Raw genomic sequence first — 15182 nt, 5'->3', positions numbered from 1 at the left:
TTCCTTTTTGAAAGCACAAGCAGGCCCATGGCATTTTATGAATTATGATCTTGATAAAAAAGTTAGTGTGCTATGTGTAAACCTGTCAGTGATTTCTGCAAGACCTGTACTGGGTCCCTGGCTGTATGGACGAGTTCTCTAAGCCTTGCCTTGCATTCGTAGTTTCTTTGTATGTTTAATATACCAGTATGAACCGTGTAAGCTGTATTGTGATGTCTGTAATCAGAGGACTGAGAAAAAGACAGTATGCTCACATCTGGGTCTGTTAAGTGTAACAGTCCCAATTTCAGGCTGTGGCCACTTGACCAGCTTTTTAGAAATTTATAACAGAAACTTGAGTGCCCGCAGGATTAAAGCAAAATTCTTTCTTGTCATTTATCTTTCATCCAACTTACGAAAAAAAAATTCTAGATAGAACAATGGTTTGCATCAGCGTCATAGTTTTATCACACTTGTATTTCTAGATTTCATTGTTTTACCGTAGGTTAAGAAATAGTTTCTTATCAGACTGAAAATAAATCGCTGTGAAAGAATTAAGACAGCATCAATGCCCCCTACAAAGTTTAAAATCACATATGCATCAGTGAAACATTAGTGTTCTGAAAATATGTTTTCTTCTTTTCAGTAATTTTCTGGTTTTAATCTTGGACAGTCTTTTACATAAAAGCTCGTCGTCAGTGCCGCAGCGCGAGTAAATCGTGCCTGGCAGAGGAGCTGACGCAAGGAAGGGGCATAAGAGAAATACTGCATTTCATAAACACAATCACCAGAGCATTAGGAGAGCAAACATGTGGTTTTATGAACATAGTTATAAATATTTAAACATGCAAAATGAAAATGTTACTAAATGTCTGGTTTTCATTATCTTTCAATGAACATTTTCATTCTTGGAAACATTGCTAGCTGTCTGCAGAAAATGATCACCACCCCCTCCCCAAAATGAATGATGTGTAATACGAAAACGTGTTAAAATGCACAGTTGTTTGCAATATATTCTACCAAAGTGGAAGACATTCTACCAAATTTGGTATTCTACTGAATCGCAAAGTTTTCTTGCCCCGCAAACTGGGAACCATCCTGCTCCTGTCAGCAACTTTCTTGCTGGATGTTATGAAAAGTCTAAGGACAGTTTTGAAAATATAAGATGTCAATCAGCATGCTTGGAGATGTGTCCTGCAATCCTTTCTCGGGCAAAATTCCTACGGAAGTCAACAAAAGATGCTGTAGCTGATTTTATCATTATTAACGTATTGTTTTGAAGTGTCAACAAGTGTTTAAGCATTCTCTCTGCCTCCGTGGAAGGGTTTGGAGGCTGCAGGGGGAATTTTGGGGTGGGGAGCTGGGGCTCTGCCCCTGGATGGGCTTTTGCAGTGGGTATGAGTCTGCGCCTTTAAATAGGAGTGTGGCGAGCCGCAGCGGGTACGGGTTGTGCAATTTTGCTTGCGTGAGCGGAGGCCTGTGAAAAAGCTGGGGCCACGCTGTGCATCACTGTTCATAATAAGGCAGGTGTCCGATTCCTGGGATCCCGCGTAGTCAGCCGTCTCTCTTGGCTTTGGTCCTTCCTGGTCACTGTATCCCCGTAACTCTCTGGCTGTGCTGCGTATGTCACAGAAGAACATGCCAAATGATTTATTTATTTTTATTTTTTTTATTTTTTATTTTAAATGCACCAGGAAACCCATTTGTATTAGTCATATATTTAATCCTGGCTGTGGTGCGTTTCTGCTGCACTGGGCAGAGGCAGGGCGTACCGTGCGCTGGCACACACGCACGCACGCGCCTGCTGGTTGCTGTTCCTCCTGCAGTTGCTCCCACCAATAAATCTGCACTTGCTGCAGCCAGGATGGAAATCTTAAAGACAAAGGACTTGAATGAGCAGTTTTTATTGCTGTGATAGAGTAGAAGGCCCCAAGCTGAGGGTTAGCGCCTGCATGGATATTGTCCTCCTAGCTCGGTGCTGTCTCCTGCTAGCGCTGTACCAGTGCCACGGGCTGGTATTTCCCCATTTTGGTTCTTGCTACTGTGGCTGCAGCAAATCCCAAAGGCCGAGAAGTAAACTTGGTGTCCCTGGAGGAGCACAGGGGATGTGCCCTGTGCAAAGCAAAGCGCGGTGCGTGGGGAGAGGCACCCTGCAGCCCTGCGCCAGCCCAGGCTCCCTTGGCACAGCCCTGCAGGGCCATGGCTGGCTGCAGTGCGTGGGCATCGCCGGCGCCATTCCAGTGCCGGAGCTGTGGGATGTGGCCGGTGACAGGGCCTGTTGGCAATCCCGACCCGGGGCTGGTTTCTTAGGGGGCAGGCGTGCTGGTGCTGCTCCCTCTGCGCTTACGTCAATGCAGACCTTTCACGGACTCCAGTCTGGGTTGGATCAAGCCTTGCATGGTTGTGGCCCTTGTGCATTTCAAAACTGTGTTAATCTATATCTGGATCCCAATGGGGCACTTGGGATGAGCTGAGCTCAAACAATCCTTGGCAGGAGGGACAGACTGGAGTTGGCAAGGGTTTTTGTCCCATTATTGGTTACTCGGAGGAAGGAATGTACGCACCATTTTAATATATGACAACTTGAGGTCTGTCATCTTCAGCATATTAGAAAAGCCTCATTTTTAACAAATCCCAGAGCGTTTACCAGGCATCATGCTGCAGCTGGATTGGGGCTGGGCACTGGCCGCGGGCAGAGGCACAGGGCCCACTCTCCATCTCGGTACGCGGTCAGTGGGAGCCCCCCCGGGCTGATCACCCCTCGCTCCTGCTCTGCCGCAGTCAGGAGGTGGAAGGGGAGATGAAATCTCGGGGCAGAAAAAAGCCGGCAGATGAGGCAGCGTCAGTGCAGCCCACAGAGCAAACGCACTAAAAAATTTTCCTGCCTGGTTCAATCTGCCCATGCGTTCCCGGCAAGTTTGGCTGGGGGGTTATTCATCAAGCTCAGAGGAGACTTTCTTCTCTATGCTGAAATCTTCAAAATACATCCCAAAGACCCTGAGACAGATTTTACACTCTCTGTAAAAGTGCTGTTTCCTCTAGTGAAAATACAGATTGGTGCTTCTCTTGAAAGTTGTCCTGTGTAAATTCACCCTTTCTGCTTTTTCCCTCTGGATTTCTAATGTATGAAAAATTAACCTTATAAAGATTTTTCAACAAGATTGTTTGGGCTTGCTGTATAAAAAGCAAGAAATTCAGTCCAGATAACTGTTCTCCTCTAAAATGGTTAGGAAGGATGTGTTTTGTTTTGTTTTGTTCTGTTTTGTTTTGTTTTTGGAGTGTGGAGGAGTTTTGAAAACAGCTTTCTCTATTTTTACCAAAGAATATTTTTATTTTTATCAATCAACACAACACCTGAACACTTAGCAAACTGTTACCTTCAACAACATCCCCATGAAGAGAAAGCTGAAATAATCAGCACAAGGAATAGATGTCAGCCTTAGACGACTGTGTTTCTGGGTAACCTAATTCCATTTTACTATCTCGCTTTTAATTCAGCTCAGAGAGTGGTTTGATCGACAAGGCACTGATGCTCACGAGCCCAAGTTCAGTTGTTGGTGGTATGTCAGAAATTATTTTTCACAGACAACTGTAGTTGGAGTGTCAGCTCCCATTAAGCACGTTTAGTATATCAGTATATATTAAGTGTATATGACCTCTGAGATTCAGTGCTAGCACACTGTATTTTGTAGCCTTTCGTTTGCTTCTGTGGTGACAAAAACAGAAGGTCTTTGGTTAACTTCTGACCATTGACATATTAAATGAAGATGCGCATTTGAGCAACATCAGTGATTTCAATTGACTCATCAATTGCCATTGCATAGCAGTCCTCATGTTTCACTTTGGTAACAAGCTGATCTGCCACATCTGATGCCAGCAATTCAGTCCTTCAAACAAATGACATGTTTGATAAAGAAATCTTTTTAAATTCATTATGCACTTTGGCTTTTGTCTTTCCTTTTAATACAGCATCTGTTGCAGCCGGGATACATTCCTTGATCGTTTCTGAGTCTGCAATTATTTTTCTGCCTGCCCAGTGTCCCAGAGATGTGAAACGAAGCTGCCGCGCTATGCTGCTGAGCGCTGAAACTCTGCACAGACATTCAATTTAATCTCTTGGAACAGACTGCATTAAAGTAGTTTCATCAGTGCACACTTGTGATAAAAAAGCGACACGAAGAAAGCCAGTGAACTGAAAGGCCCTGCATTTTTCTGGGAAGACAATAGGATATCTGTCTCTTCATTTGTTTCACGGATTCCTCGCACAGCCATTGAAATTCAGCAGAAGGCTCCAAATGTGTAAACTTTATCCTGGGCATTTTTTCACTGCTGGAAAGGAATAGAGTTAAATGTCCCAGGGGGAGTTTTATAGAAAATGCTATGTGCAATGTTAATGAGTTGGGAAGGGGTCATACGTTTTTCCATATAGAGCCAGTACAGAAACGAATACAGAACACAAGGAGGAACGATCTGCAGGGACCCACTGATGTGTGGCACTGTGTGAGCCTGGGCTTCTGTCACCCCTGCAAAGATGGGCAAAAGGCTTCAACCCAAGTGGCCCTCTGTGCCTCCACACAGCTCTGTGAACAGCTGGGGCTGGAAGAAATGACAAACTTCTTGGGTGCCACAAGAGATTGCTTCAGCGTTACTGATCCTCACTCGGCTCGTTACTGAAAATGCATCAAGCAGCTATATGGGTCAGACTGCTAAATTTGTAGACACGGAGTGTCAGGAAGCCTTTTTGTCAACTTGGTACCATTTAGTATATTTGTCCTCAAGTTCAAAGCAATCCTGGCCTCAGACTTGTGATATTTTCTGCCCTTTCCCCTTTCTGTTGACTCAGACCTCTTCCCTTTGAGGTCAACATCAAAATAAAGATGTATGTTTCCTCAGCCTGACCATGGCTCTGACTCTTTAGATCAGCAATCCTATAGTCCATATGCCTTCCCATCTGTCAACTGGTATTTGAAGCCAGCTTGCTCCTCTATTCTTTCAGACAAGTGTGAGAATCAGGAGTTTCTTTAATGATGGTTTCAGGCCTTAAAGTGTTTGCTAAGATACTACCTATTAAGATCCCTTGATGGCACCTTGAATAGAGATCAAAAGCAACTGAGTTCACTCCACAAATCTAATCCGTCCGTCAGTTTAGGGTGCTGGGAGAGGGGTGGGGAGGGCACCACGCTCCCGTGGTTAGGAGACTGGCCTGGAAGTCAGCATCCTGGCCACGGGGAGAGGCAAAGCCCTCATCTGTGTGAGACAGCGAACGAGAGCAGTGCTTGAGCCCACCAGTGCTGGCTGTGATCGAGCTGCCAGTGCCCCTCCTGCTGAAAAAAATAAAAAGGATCTGTACACCCTAGGTTGGTTACTTTGCTTGCACCATGCTATGGTGGCAACATTTAGAGTTTGAGCTTCTTCAAACTGCTTTTAGGGGCCACATCAGTACCTGTGTCTCTTTGTGGCTGTGGTTGTGAGTTTATTCAAAATCTTTGTACAATGTGAGATTTTAAACAAAAATATCGGAGTACAACATACTCTTGCTATTAATAATTATTAGCAGACAATAACTTGTCTCTTATACTTTGGAGAGCTGCTAATAATGGCAATGTGTCCTGCGTCACTGCTGGACTGCCTGAAAGGCAGCATGGAGAGATGCTGCCTGCACAGTGTCATCACAGCAACACGGACGATCTTTCTGAAAGCACAGTTTGTCTTTCAACCATTTCTATTTTTAATGCCTGTCAGGAGATGCTGTGAAGCCCTTGGAATATTCGGCGAAGTGTTCGTCCTTTTGGTGCATTTCCCTATGTGATGGTTATAGAAAAGTGAGCAGGGAGTTGCAGCCATTCATTCAAACCCAAAGCCTGAAATTCAGGGCCCGTTGAGTTTCTGTGTGTTCAAAGGTGGCTGTGATAGCTGGAAAGTGCAGGCTGCCCACCGTGGGAAGGGTGGTGGAGGGCATTCCCCAGGCAGCCCCCCCCCAGCCAGTGCTAATAAACGTCTCCGGCTCTTTATGGGACCCAAATGTCTGAGGAGATCTGAACAGCCCCGGGATGTGGCTGAGCGCCAGAGGATGGTGTCACACTGACTGTCCAGTAAAATATGACTCACTGGAGTCAAGGACACCATATGGCCTTAGGTTTGCGTTGAAACCTGTTTAAGTGTGAGCATGAACCTGAGATCCAAATGCAGAGCCTCTCTTTGGCCTCAGTGTCTACAGATTTCAGTCAGTGTCACCTCTGCTCCCTGAGGAAGAACAGCCTCTCAGCCTGCCTGCTCTGGAGTGCTGCTACTTTGGAGGAGGTGGTTAGTCAAAATTTAGGTCATGCAGATTGTTGGATTGCAAGATGGGAAACAGAAATGATCTTGATATAATTTTATATCGTTATCAATAAGATGCACCAGCTCCTGGACGCCTCACTAAGCAAAATGTTGAGGCAGATTTTGTTCCCATCCCAAGCCTCTTTCAGCCATCCTCTGCCCAAAAGCACTCTCTATCTGAGATTGTCATTGAGCTTATTTAAGAAGTGTTTGGCCTTCTGCTCTGGCCTTCTGCTCTTTTTGTGTTCTTATAATCCTGGTAACTCAAACATTTTTCTTTTATGACCTCCATTCAGTCTTTTCTGTCTCTCTTTTACATGATATTCAGCCAAGATCATCTTCATTGCTGTCATTTTTAGTGAGTCTATATCTGCCTTTTTAAGGGGTAGTGGCGATGGTGACGTATACTTGTGGTTGAAGCAAAAGCCACTATTGAGTTGGACAAAATAGGATGAATGCTGTATAAAAGCCTTCAGAGAGCTGTGAAATCTCCATCCTCTCTTCCTTGTTCTCCTGGGAACACTTGCACAAAGAGTATTTTTAATGTGAAGTGAAAAGGATTCTGATGAATACTCATTAACATTTTGTTTCTGCAAAGATACATACATGATCATCACAAGGCTGTGAGGGACATGTATTCAGGATAGCCCTTAGATGTACACTTAGTGTTATGTATATGCTTAAATCTTTCTGATGTCTCCTGCTTTGCCGAACAGACATATTAACCAAGACCAAAACAGGTATTTGTTGGAGCTTGTTCGTCCTGACCTGGTATGAGGCAGAGTGCTGTGATGCAGTTGTTTGAACTCACTGCATAATAGCGCTCTGTGAGCAGTGAATCCTCCCGCATAGCTGTAGCAAGATTGATTGAAATACACGCCTGCAAATAATTTGTATCTTAGTTGTTAACAGCAAACAATAAGGGCAGAATTTAACCGAAGAGAGATTGCAAAGGGAAGCAACATCAGAGCCATCATCTATATTCCGTAGCATGTTTTCATCATGTGACTTTCTAGTCAGCCCAGCTGGGAATCATCAGATGAAGCTTATAACTTGTCCATTGCCACTTTGGAAGCTCCAGTCCCAAAAATGCAGATCTGATACGGACTGAAGTCTTTTTTAGATACTGGCTATATACCACCTTTCTGAGCTGGTTAAACCCAGGCCAGCCTTGGTCAGGAAGAATTAACTTAGCGTGGGGCTGAGTCTCAGCTAATAACCTCCTCTGAGGGGCAGGAGAACGTGTCCGTGCCTCCTCCTGCAGACATACCATTGATAACGTTCATCTGTTGATCTGAATGTGTAAGGGGGAGTGTTGGGCTGGCTTAGCCGTGTGACTAGATCCTGCCCAAGCGGTGCGAAAGGTCCCTGGTTTAGATTAGGGTTAAAGGTTCCCACTTACACCAACGGGGAACATGTCCGGGGGGACATGTTATGCAGCAGAGGTAAGCAGACGTGACGGGTTTTCCAGGCTTTGCTGGAGTTCTCATATCTTGTTACGGGGGGACCGTACACTCATTTTTCATGAGGTCCTCATTCTTCCATAATTTTAATCCAATCTGTGCTTTAATCTCTGCTGATCTTTCTGTATGAAAACTTGTTGGTTTGTTTGTCTGTTTTTCCAGCAGTTTTTGGCTGGAATAATGAAGTCTAACAAAATCAAGAGAAAGGATGTATGGCCCTTGCTATTTCTTTTGGGAATATCCAGAAATATTCAGAAGATGACCATATTTTGTATAGCTGAGTATTATTTTGACTTACTCAAAGCAAACTGAAGTCATGATACAGTGTCACCAGGGACTGGAGTTTCTGTCATCATGTGATGGCCAGTTTGCCAAATCATTACTTTAGTACCTCTAAATACTGCTGTACTGATCCAGTATGAATGCAGGAGCCCACGTGTCTCTCCTGGGAAGGGGAAGCTCCAGGTTCTGGTCCTTAATTGCAGGATTTTTTTTTACTCACAGAAAGAATTGAGAAGCAGGGGCCTGACTCAAGGACATCCATGATGACAGCGCCTAGGTGCAACGACCAAACCAGCTCATCAGGATGGTGATTTAGCACTGGTTCAGCACCCCAGGGTGGGAGGGTAGCAGAGTCAGGCTCCTGTTATCTGGACCCAAATACTAATTCAAGCAGGCTTACCCTGGAGGGCAGGGTGAGTGACTTCAGAGTATGACAACCACTTTAGATTTGTCACTGAAAATCAGTCACACAAGAAGACCACTGACTTCCTTGGACAAATGGACCCAAAGCATTCTGGTGAATTTCAGGAGGGAGTTACACCACTGGTTTGCATCACCATTCATTTTGACCATTCTGCAACAACAGGTTACTTAGTATGTGTATGTAATTGGGGGTGTGTTTTTTTTTTTTTCTTTTTTTCTAGCTGATGGAAAGATAGCTGTGTAATTAATGGACTGGGTAATTTGTTCTAACAATAGGCCATATTGTGACATTGATTGTCAAACAGAATTCTCCCTTAGCCGAAAAAAAACCAAAATCGCATTTAAGTCTGTTAACATAATAGAGCTCAGTGTTTCTAAGAAAGCTGCATTTGACCTTTGGTGAAGACTAGAAATGGTAGCACCTGTTACAAGTGAAGCAAATGAAGATGATATATCACTTCTATTTATATGTTAGACCCCAAGCATTGTAAACATTCTGCTTCTTGGATTAGCGCATCCTCAAAGTACACAGAGCTAGTCTAAAAAAATATGGAGATCTGAATGCTTAAAATCATACCCATCATTTGACATAAGTACTACTCTTCAGTACATAAGTAATGTGAATGTGATGTTGCACAAGTATTTACAGCTTCATTTACCTTCATCTTCTTTTCATTAATTGCAGGAGGTCTTGTGCTCTGATGGTTTTCTGAAAAATACAAACTGGATATTATTCATATCTCTGCTGCTGCTATTTGCTGTCAATAAATAGATTCAGTTAAATGGGAACAAATGTTTGATTCATAATCCTCTTGCAACTACAGACTTCATTATGTATGAAGAATGCAGAGATTAATTCTTCCATTTGCCAACAGCACATTTCCAGTTTCCCAGTATACAGTACTCACATGCAACTGTATAATAATGTTAACCTGTACCGGGGCTGAAGTACCTTTTTCTTCCTTTATTGGGTAGGATATAAGAATTAATTTTTGAATTCAATCTGACTGGGGCTGCCGAATTTTTCCCATGCTGTTATGTCTAAGGTATTTCTTCTCTTTGGTAGAGGTGAAATTATTTTGTACTGCAGTAAATCGGTCCCTTTAATATCTTTATTTTGCCTCCTTAGAAGTTTGATGAAAAAAAAAAAATCTGAGCACATGAGAAAATTTCCTTTTCCAAAAATTGTTTTCTTTTTATTATAAAATGCTATTATACCAGATCTCAAGAGTTAAAGTTTTATCGTAGGCAGATTCTATTTTCAGATAGCATCGTGTGGAGACTATGTTTTCAAAAGCATTAACTCAAACCACACGGATGCACAACTGTTTTAAAATATGAGAATTCACACATGCTTTTTATTATAATGCACATAAAACTGAAGTATAGTACAGTAGGCTTTGGCAATAAAACAGAGTAGTCGATATATAAATTTTATGCCTAGTTCTTTAGATTAATGAACCACTTTTCTTGATGAATTGAGTATGAATGAGTAAAAACACAACAATCTGATTAGATACTAAATTGATCGTTTTTTGGCAGTTCAAAAATGGAATGTCTAGTTCAGAGTTCACTCCCTCCCCACCCCCCCGGGACAACTTGATAACCTTCTTTTACTAGCCAAACCACTAAAGAGACATTGTCAGTCTCTTCAAGTTCACTATTGTTCTCAGAAAATCACTTCCTTAAGAAAGACCCATATGTTGAGGGTCTCAGTTGTACGTTGTGGGAATCAAAATTATAGGTCAAATTCATTTGCTGTGTAACTCCATTTAATTTAGATTCGGCTGACACAAATATCTCCTAATGGTGTAACAGCTTCGCCTTCTCTCTGCTGGCACAAGAAGTGGGGAGGGGTCTGTAGTCAACGGGGGACAGTTGCAGGTGGGGGAGATTCCTCAGGGCTGAGATTTAAAGTTGAACCATGTTTGCATTTGGAAGCTTGAATTTGCTTTTAGGAATATAAATGAGGACAACGATTAGCCAAATGAAGTGAACATCCAGATAACCTTCTTTTGTAGGAAGGGCCCTTTTATGTGTCTACGGCAGACCAGACCTTTTTCATCTTAGAGGCACTGGGAAGAGGAAGTGCAGATGAGGGCTGTCGCATGCTGGTCCAAACCTCCAGCGGCTGGCAGGAAAGGAGTCAGTCAGCCCCTTAGCACCAGCTGGAGGAAGTTCTGTGCTGCAGGTAGTGATTTGTGGGAGAGTAGAGGTGGGCCAGCTGGGAGAAATAAGTTGGTTGCTGGCAGGGGGAGGGAGAGGTATAAATAAGGCTGCATTAGCAGAAAAGCCTTCTGGAGAGGCAGTGTTGCTGTTTGGGGGTATTGGTTGTAAGAAGCTGTGGCTCACTCTGTTATGAACTTGGCTGAGCCAAACCATTTTTTGCCCTCTCCTCTGGAATCTTTTATAGTGGTTGTTCTTAAAGGGCTGAGAAGGTCCTTGGCAATTAAAGGCTCTCATCTTGAAGATGATAGTGGAGTGGTTGTAGTCTCTGGACTCTGTGGCACCCCCTCCCAGTGTTGCTATTCCTTATGAGAAAAGCAGGCTGTTCGACTGGTGTGATGGAGCTACCCAAGTAGAGCTGAACCTGGATGGGATAAGCTGCCTCTTATGGGAAAGGATGCTGGGCCTGATTCTCTGCTGTCTCACAACCTTTTGTGAGTGAAAAAGGGATATGAAATACTAAGTCACTGATTCCTGCTGGGGCAGAGGAACAGCAGTATACAGTGCCCAGAGGAAAGCTTAGGTGGGAGCTACAGTTCTTCTGTACAGATGGTGAGTGCTGTGGGGAATGGGACCACCATCATTTCAGGCAGTATGATGTGAGTATGGCAAAGATGATGAATCCTCCAAGGTGGAAGGAGCAGCTGCTGTAGAGATGATCAGAAAATGCAGTGTTTTGTGAGTTTTGCATGAGCTGTGTGAGAGTTCTGTTCTTGTGGCTGCCAGAAAGGACAGGATAAACAGGGCAGCCCAGGGTGTTTTAGTGTGTGCAGCTGTGTCCTGGCCCACATCAGAGAGGTCTGAAATGGAGAGAGAGAGAGAGAGAAAACAAGTGGTGGAATTGAAGAAGGTGGCAGCACTGACACAGGAATGAGCTGGTGTGTGAGCTGCTGGCGTGTCCCAGATGGCCTGGAAGAAAGAAACAGAGACATGTGGTGTGCAAAAAATAAAACATTAAAAAAGAAGAAAACTCCTTCCTAGACCTGCCAGGGCTAGGGGTCCTGTCCCAGGGATCCTTTACATCCAGAATTCACCGTGGCATTCCCAGACCTACGTCTGGTCCCTTTTCTTCCTCATCAGTATCGTCCCCCTCCCCCTCCTTTCCTTTGTCAGGCAACTCGTTAACACTTATTAGCAAGCATCTTCAAAAGGCCAGGAGGCGGGGGTGAGGGGGTGGAAGGATGGGAGGGGAGCTGAGATGGCTAAAGGAAATGATTAGGAGATTCCTTTTCCTTTCTGCCTATTCAAGCTTTAATGACCAGCCCTTGCTCTGTCTGTGCCCTGCATTGTTCCAGCCCTACTCCAGGATCGCAGCATCCCTGGCACTGATCCACTTGGACATCTGGGACACTGCGAGTGCCCACAGCACCTAAACACTTCTCATTGCTGGGTCTGTCTTCCTGCTGCGCTTGGCGCTGGTGTCAGTACTGTGCCAGCACTGGTTTGCTACCCTGTTTTCATGTTGGTGCCATCAGTGCTGGGCTGTCTTGCTCGGTCTGCCTTTCTGTGATCCTGCCTTGAGACTGATCTCTAGTTACATCTAAACGTGGCTTGTGAATTCTGGGTGCCCAGCATCAACAACTAAGAATCTGCTAAGCAGCAAATGGGTTGTTTTTGTGGCTAGAATTGTGTTTGCTCGAGGTGAAGGAAGGATGGCTGAATAAAGGAGACATAACTTGGCCCGGAGCTTTCTGTTTCTGCCTTGCAGTTCCAGTGTCTCCAGTTGCAACGCGTGTACTGTGGTTTCCACTTCAGCTACTTATCTAGAGCTGAGTCCTAATCCTGTCCAAGCTGATGGCAGAGCTCCCGCTGGCACTGGGAGGAGCAGGCTGGATCAGTGGAGACTGTTGTGGGCAGTTCTGTTTTGGAACATGGGTTATATTTATGTTTTGTTTGTTCTGTCCATCAGGGTCTTCAGGCTGGTGTTTCTTCACCCTTTCCAAGCCATGGTACCAGAATTACAGATCCTGGGCTGTTTTCTGGGCATTAGTGAACTCCCATAGAAGGATTTTTCTGTCAGAAAACTCCTGTAGCCTGGTGATGACAACCCACTCCTGCTCTTCTCCTACCTGACAAAGAATTGAGAAGTTTTCAGAAGCTGTTCGAGCTTTGTGTCCACCAAGGACTCTAAGCGTGAAATGCCAGTGCACGTGGTCTTTCCATGAAGCTCTTGCCTTTCCTGCAGGAACAGCAGCTTGGCAGCAGGTGAGCTGGATGCCGCCCCTCCCAGCAGCAGGTGCCAGGGGAGGCAGGTGAAAGGAGATCTGTGCAAGGTTCCTGCCTCACAGAGGGAGGGAAGAGGCTTCATTGATTTCCTGCTCTTTCTCAGTGCTCCTTAACCTCAGGCTGTACTGTAATTTCTGTAAATTCAGTACAAAGCCGTGATCCAAGGAATGGATGATAAGAGACAGCCTTGAAATGAGAAGAGCTTTATTTGAATACCAGTGTAGGTCCTGGGCTAGAGATAATAGGTCTAGGGTGCTTCCTGAAGACAGATGGGGCCCTGAAAGGCAAATCTGGCTGGCCTTAGCACCTCGGGCCTTGCTATAGACGTGTTATCTGTGATGGGCTTCTCCTGGATCTCCTCTTCCTGAAATATTAGCATAGACATGTATTTGCAAGAGACTGTGGCCACTTACCAGTAACCTGGAAAGAGGTTTTGACAGGGCTTGATTGTACAGAGAACAAGTGTGATTTTTTTTTAAATAGTTTTTTTTCTCCATAAGCTGGTACTCTGTGAGGGCCTCTAGCTTACTCCCTTGGGATGTGAGGATGTGAATTCTTTGAAGCAGTTGCTCTGTTTAGTGTGGAGAGAAACAGAGGCTTGCTAAAATCAGGGGATGTCTTACCACTGAGTTCAAGCTGTTGTGGTTTGGAGCAGCAAAGCAGAATTTGCCCAGGTAGTTCGGTGACTTTTGTGTCAGCATTAAAGATGAGCAAAAATCCGTAAAGGGAGGGAAATGGAGTCAGTTATTTAGCTTCTTCTGGCTTTTAGTTTGTAGAACAAACCTTGGGTAATGTAGAGGAAAATCAGATTGAAGAGACACTGGTGGCTGGCTGAAACACTTCTGCTCATACCCAGGCTATGCAGAGCCTCCTCAGAGCTGAGCTTCTTGGTTCACAACAGTTTGTACAAGGTTTCTTCTTTCAACAACTTGTTATTACAGTGTCTGCTGAGGGTGTGAGAGAATCTCCTCTGTGTTGCTAGCTGAGACTTCAATTAAAAAAAAAAAGGACAGGGAAAAAGTGGATTTTGAGATTAATACTGGAAAATTGGAACTACACATGGAAAAAAAAGAGTTGGTGAGCTGGAAAAAATAGACAAATATTATTTTTTTAGTGTTTTTTCAGTGTTTGGTCTTTATCTGTTACTTCTTCCATGCCGCATTTTGGAAAGTATTTGGCAAATGTATAAAAGCAATCTGTAGGATACTTTGTAGTCAGATGCCATAACCTAGATTAACTTGACTGCCTTTACAGAAATAGCCACTAAAGAAATATACTGATTTATGTGTCAGTTTGAAACTTGTTTGGGGGAACTGTTACAACTGTACAATAAAAAAAAATATTTAGGACAGAATGCAGAAGTTTTATAGCTTTTTAGTGTGAAAAGAGGGGGTACATTTCAATTATGTATTTTATTAACACAGCTTTTTTAGCTCTATAAAATGGTAACAATGTTAAAATCCCCTCCTGGGAAATAATGGCACATATGCCACTGAGAGATAGTACTTGAGGATGTTATGAAATGCTGGTGGAGTTAACCAGTTGTTAATCAGTTGTTCATTTGCAGCTGAGTGCTGCTCCATCAGAAACTGAAGATAATTAGATGCTAATTTTGACTTGCAAGCAGTTTTGTTGTGAACTTAGTGTCTAACAAGATATGTAAGGAATTATTACTGTGATAAAATCAGGTCAACTCAAATCAAACTTTCATCTGCTGGTGGGTCACCAGTGGGTTGGTGCTGAGGTACTTGGGGCCTGAGCAAGCAGGACTGGCTGATGGTGGGTACAGATTGCTCCTGGCCAGCATCCTTGCTGCCCTGATGGTGCTGGCATCGCTGGAGAGCTCTCTCTTGAGACAAGGCTTCTGGGGAACCTTTGTAAGGAGATGATGAGGATCTGGTGCCCCAGTGCCTGTTTCTGATGGGCTGGAGGCACCCCTGTAGCTGGTGGGATCTGGGCCTGCTCATTGCTTCTTGGCTTGCAGGGCTAGGAGCATGTCCCTGCTGGGACCTGGCTACAGCTGGCAGTTGCTGCTGGCTCTGCATGCATCTTGTTCTTGGTGAGTTCCTTCTGTGGGTGCTGGAGTGAGGCAGCTGCTATGCCCAGAGCCACTGATGCCCCTGCGGTGGCTGAGCCCTGTTGCACCCTGTCCTTAAGGTTCTGGGGCCAGGGTGTTCCTGGCCAGCCCCACATTGCCAGCAGTCCTGCACCAACAGTGTTGTGCTTGTGGTCCCCAAGGGCACTGAGGTGGGAAGACCATGAGGA

The 15182-nt window shown here is 44.4% G+C and overlaps 1 protein-coding gene across 1 annotated transcript in view; it reads left to right on the top strand.

Annotated features, from left to right (window-relative positions):
- The window catches only part of ZIC3 (Zic family member 3), a 223401-nt gene that overhangs the window by 9441 nt on the left and 198778 nt on the right, over positions 1-15182 (top strand). The window contains exons 5-6 of the mRNA XM_080553641.1: positions 3949-10656; positions 12601-12896. The gene's annotated coding sequence lies outside the window, so the exon portion shown is untranslated. The remainder of the gene's footprint in view (positions 1-3948; positions 10657-12600; positions 12897-15182) is intronic.

Source organism: Anser brachyrhynchus (assembly GCF_964034855.1).
Source record: "Anser brachyrhynchus genome assembly, chromosome: 13".
Classification (NCBI taxonomy): Eukaryota; Metazoa; Chordata; class Aves; order Anseriformes; family Anatidae; genus Anser; species Anser brachyrhynchus.
The sequence above is the reverse complement of the archived record's forward strand: the minus strand, read 5'-3'. Positions and strand labels throughout refer to the sequence as shown.